This window comes from Bactrocera neohumeralis, chromosome 2 (assembly GCF_024586455.1).
Source record: "Bactrocera neohumeralis isolate Rockhampton chromosome 2, APGP_CSIRO_Bneo_wtdbg2-racon-allhic-juicebox.fasta_v2, whole genome shotgun sequence".
NCBI classification, from domain to species: domain Eukaryota; kingdom Metazoa; phylum Arthropoda; class Insecta; order Diptera; family Tephritidae; genus Bactrocera; species Bactrocera neohumeralis.
In genome coordinates, this window is record NC_065919.1 from 44,360,972 (window position 1) to 44,366,971 (window position 6,000).

A 6,000-nucleotide genomic window follows, 5' to 3' on the forward strand; every position below is an offset into this window, starting at 1 on the left:
AGCACTTTTTGCGATGGAGCTGAAGATCATTCATCGAATTTTGTTTACCTCTTCGATCGACTGAAAACGGGTTCCACGAGTGGAACAAGAACAAATCACTCGGAGCAAAATCTGATGAATACTGTTGTTGATCGATGGTATTCATTGGATTTTTGTCTTTAAATTCGGTCACAATCGTGGCTCGATGCGATGGTGCATTATCGTCGTGTAAAATCCATGTATTGTACTTCCACAATTCCGGCCATTTTCGACGGCTGTGCTTATGCAAACGCCTCAGTACGGCCAAATCGAACTCCTTATTGACCGTCTGTCCATACAGAACAAACTGATGATACACCAATCTACGAATATCGAAAAAACAATGTGTATCACCTTGAATTTTGAGCGGCTTTGGCGTGGTTTTTTTGGTTTTGGCTCGTTTTTTGCTCTCCGGAAGAACACTCTTAAGCCTCACAAGTTCGGCCAGGAGATGAAGTTATACATATTCCTAATATCATTTAAAACTTTGGTTTAAAAGGGATTGAACAAATAAAGCTGGACTCCATATTTTGGTCAATAATGCAAGTTTTAACTGATGATATAGAATCCATACTTAAAGTAGATTTCCTTATTTCTGTATTTTCTTCATTCATGATAAATGTTTCTGAATGACCGAAAACATGTAAATACTATATTCGAAATATTTGAAGTTAAGTCTAATGAAAATTAGAATTTCGGCTGAGGGAAGCTGAAAGATATGAACAAGGACTCACGAGATGGGGATAGGGACAAGTCGCTACAGAAGTGACCTAGTGAGCTTTTTCGAGAAGAGTCGCAGCTAAGCACGAAGGTTGTAGGGGAAGTTTTCTGTAAGGAGTTCTCTGTCAAACTTAGCTTTGGACCCTCGGATCACTGTAGTGATTTTCAGACAGAAGTGGCTGCTAGCAAGGTTACGGTATGCGTACGGCTACGAAGTGTAGTCTCTTTCATAGAAGTGAGCATTAACTCGGACTGTAGATCGACAATACTAGCGCTGAGCTCCCTAACTCTCAAAACTATGCAAGGAGTGTCTGACTTCATTTGAAACAACATCCATCTACTTCATACCAAAAGCGGTTGGGTGCCTGGTCACAACGGAATCGCAGGTAACTGCATAGCTGATGAACTAGATAGAGGAGGGCACTTTCCAAGATGCGTTCGTGTGGTGAAGTTAAAAATTTTATCGTGCGCTAGTTGTTAGAGTTGAATAAAGGAGGGTGAGGTGGAAACATCCAGGTTTTTTTCTCCTCCATTGTCCAGTTTTTGCAAGACTGAGGCTGAAACATCTCCGTAGTCTTATCTTCGGCAAACCAAAAGACATACGAAACTGGCATTAGCCGTCTCAACAAATTTGTGACAGGCTTAAAGCTCTTACGATCCAGTATACCATTTAGAAGAGGTACCACAATGGTCCTCTGCTCTAAGCTGTTCAAGTGAGATCACTCTTAGGATGGAGCTCTCGACCTAACCTACCCCATTGGCGCGTATTACATGTATTTGATATTAAAGAACAACCCCTTCGTAAGAAATACAAAGGCAAACAAATTTTTTTGCCAATCTACAAAGCAATCAACCGGTAGGACTGCGTTCATTGTTGATTATATCAATTGCAACTATATATGATTCGGTGGAAGAAAGTCTTGCGGTATTTTCGCTAGTTAGCGCTGAAAGCGCGTAGTTCTAGTTTTATTCGTCGCATCGGGTCATGCTATACCTTTTTCGAAAGCTCATTTCACGCGCTAACACGCGTTTGATTGATTGTCGTTTCTTTTAAGTCGTTCGTGAGTTATAGCGTTGGAAACATGGAGCAAAATAAAGAGAAAATACGGCATATTTTACAGTACTACTACGATAAAGGCAAAAATGCATCTCAAGCCGCCAATAAAATTTGTGATGTTTATGGACCCGATACAGTTTCCATTTCCACCGCACAACGATTTTTTCAACGTTCTTTCTGGTGTAGAGGTGGTCGAAGATGCGCCACGCTCCGGAAGGCCTGTCGTCGAAAATTGCGATAAAATCGCTGAATTGGTCGAAAGAGACCGGCATAGTAGCAGTAGTAGCATCGGTCAAGAGCTGGGCATGAATCATCAAAAATTCATTTCAATTTCAATAAAAATAAAAAACATTCAATAAAAGTACCGCAAGACTTTTTTGACAACCCATTATCTCCCGAAGTCTAAAGAAATATATTTATTACTTTTGCACTAAATTCAAGGTTCGTTTAATTTAATTAAAATTATTCGATTTAGACCAAGCCTTCGTTGTAATACCACTCTTATAGAAGCATCTCATCTCTCATTGGGAAAAACTGAGACAATCGATTTTCATTAGCTACTCTTGATCTGTTCATCAGCAAAATCATTCGCCAAAGGCAAGATCTGGCATCAAGGTACATGCATAAAAACATCCCAACTAAGCTCCTAGAGCGTCTGGCGAGTGACTATCGATATGTTGTGTTGTGCTGTGGAAAAGCAATTCTACTTCTATTGGTCAATAGTGGCCACTTCTGAGAGATTGCTTACCTCAGATGGTCCAAGTGAGTGGTTGACAGTACAGGTCCGTATTAAGAATATGGTTGTAAGGAAGCAGCTCATTGCTTATGATTCTCAGCTAATCTCTCTAAACACACAGCACACCATTCCTGACAGTCAATCCTGGATTGCTGGCCACCGCTTGTGCTGGGTCAGCGCCATTCCAACATAAACGTTTTTGCTTGGTGTTATCGCAAGTGCCCACTTTTATTCACCAGTAATTTTCCGCTTCTAATATGTATCGGGTTTGTTGTAATTCAACAGCGATTCGTAGATGAATTATATCCAGCATTGTTTAAATTGTACCGTTTTTTGTGCCATGTTTAGTTCCTGGCCAATCGAAATATGGCTAATATGACTGTGAAAATCGACAATTGAACTGGACGATTTTCATTATTTGATCAATGCTTTTGAAAATCAGTTTTACAGAGCGTGGTACATCTTTGACATCAAGGTTACTGGAATGAACTCGACGAAACCAAAATTGTGGTTGACTGCCTCATACAGTATTAGGACTATAAACACTATTCATATTTTATACACTGGTGTTGCTTTTTCGCTTTTATCGAAGGAAATACGTAAAATATGGAGCATTTTCTTTTTGCTGGTGTCCATCTTCGACGCTTACAAAATCCTATCTCTCTAACCCAATATTGCGTAACCTAATCGCACTTATAGATATATCGAGATACAGATTGCTAAAGCCATCTAATGGTAAAAGAATGCATAATGATCAGCGTGAGAAGCTGATTATAAAGGGTGATCCATTTCGAGGTTCCCTGCTTTTTTAAAGTAAAAATAAGGAAACTTCAAATTTAATGGGGAATGTTAATTATCATTAGAAAGAATGGTTTCAAATGTCGACACGTTGAGTCAATTTTCGATGACTCGTTCGAGCATTTCGACTGGTAACTGACGAATGACACGCGTGATGTTCGAAAAACTAACGGTGTGATATCACACGATCTTGGTGGCCAAACCACTTACCCAAACGTTAAATTATCAGCTCACCGAAGTGTTCTCTCAATAAATCCATTGATTAATTGTTGAAGCCAAATGTGGCCAAGATCACATGAATCAAGAAATATGAACCGATAATTTCAGCGACACACAGAACACACCAAAGTGAATAAAATGGCAGCTCTTGAACCTCTTTAGGTTGCTCTTGGTCCCCAATGCGGCAATTTTGAGCCATTGAGCCAGGGCCTCTTTGCAAAAAAAAAAAAAAAATGTGTGGAAAACGTCGGATCTTCTAAGAACTTTTCAAGAGGCCATAGAGGGATGCGATGTCACTTGGGAAGGTCGAGCGGCGTCATTTCTTGCACAAGCTTAAAATTTAAGATCTCGACATAAATTGCGCCAAGTCGTTCCATACGTCAGCCCGAGGTGCGCCGAATCGACTCTCCACATGGGTGATGGTGTTGCGAAAAGTACGCTTAGTAAGCCGATTACGTTGACCATAAATTTAGCGAAGTGTGCGAAACACATTCTTTACAGAAAGTGAATTTTCGTGTGTTGTTCAAGCGTAAGTCTTTCCACCAGGAATAAAGGGATGTCCAACTTATTCCAGTTTGAGAGCGATTAAAAATTAGTATTTTTTATAACATTTTCCATTGTGGCCAGATCGAACAAAATAAGAATTTTTGGCCATTTAAATTAAAACACCTAACATTTATTACGATTGCAAATTATTATATATTGGACTTTTAATACATAGCGAAACTAGTACTTAAATCCTTTTTTATGATTTTATGATATATTAAAACAACTGACTTTTAATCTTTCAATACTTAATAAGGTGAATAAATCATCTTAGTTCTCAATTAATAAATGTTTTTAACCATTTGTAATTCAAAATTAATTCTAATATGCACTAAATTGCAATACGTTTCATGAAATATATTTAAATTTCGCATTTTCTCTGATGTTCATTGTTTTACATTTTTTATTAGCGAACTTGAACGGCGGCAACAAATCCCTCCGTTCACATATATTTCTGATATAATTTCAATCTGGCAGTTCCAGTCATTCCAACTGCAAAACGTCCAAACCTACACAATCCAGTCAACTGTCAAAGTTCGGTAGGTGAGCGGTTCTCACACTTCTAGTGACAGGAGAGTTGGGCATCTCTTTATCTCTGCAAACAATACTGAACAAAAATAACACGACAGCTTGACACGACTCACGTGTGATTTGTCAAAGAAAGGCTATTGATAAACGTACTTCTACTTGGATCACCCGTTAGCAGCCAAATAAACCAACGATCAAAAGCATGATATGGATCTTTTTATACCCTTTTATGCTATAAAAATGCACCTTCGAAGGGTATTATCGCATCGGTGTGAAAAAACAGTAACTAGTGAGAATTAGAATAATAGCGACCAACAACAATTGGTAAATAGTTAAAATTTTTATTTGTAATTTGAAAAAAGTGTGTATGTGTTTGTGTGTATTAGTGTGTTTTCATTCAAATCTTCATATATATTAATATTAAGTAAATATTTTATATTACATTATTCGATATATATGTTTGTATGTATGTATATGTGTGTAGAGCAACGTTAATTTGCGAGCAAAAGTTTGCTTCAATCTTGCATTTGTTTACATCACTAACATAAATGCATACAAGGGAAATGATAAATATTAAATTATTAAATAAATTTAAATAATTAAAAATTGTATACAAATATTTTCGCATTTTCTTAATATTTAATTTTACTTAGTTTTTCTTTAATAATATTTTGTAAATCATTAGTAGTTAATTGTTTGTGCATAAAAAGCGCACAAAAGTACGTAAAGAGTACCAAATACGACACGTTCGTTATATAACTACCACACATACAACACGAAATACAAAACAACAAAAAAGTGCTGAGCGACTTAACTGTAAATTCACTTGCGTAGGTTATAAGTTTTTTTTTTAATTTTTTTAATTTATTATTTAATTTTTTTAATTAATTATTTCATTTTATTTAATTAATTATCAATTTTTTAATTAATTATTAATTTTAAAATTAATTAATAATTTTTTATTTAATTGTTAATTTTTTTAATCAATTATTTCTTCAATTAATTAAATTTTTAAATTATTTCATTATTTTCGTTGGTCAGCTTACTTCTATAAGTAACTGTATATTTGCTGGTGTTCGTATTGCATATTTTAATTTAGTAATTACAAAAATATTTATGAAGCTTATAACGCTTTAAATAAACTTTTGTTTAATAATATAAGTATACATATATATACATATGTATATACCGTAATTTAGTCGTAAAATAAATTGCTACTTTTTGCTTTAGACCTACAGCAGTTCATGGTGTTTAAGGTTTGTATTTAAATGTACTTAAATTTTCTTCAAAAATGTATACATGTATGTATGATTAAATTTAATTAATTTAATTTAATTGGAATTTTTACTTTTTCAAATTTTTAGAGCTAATTAGCGAT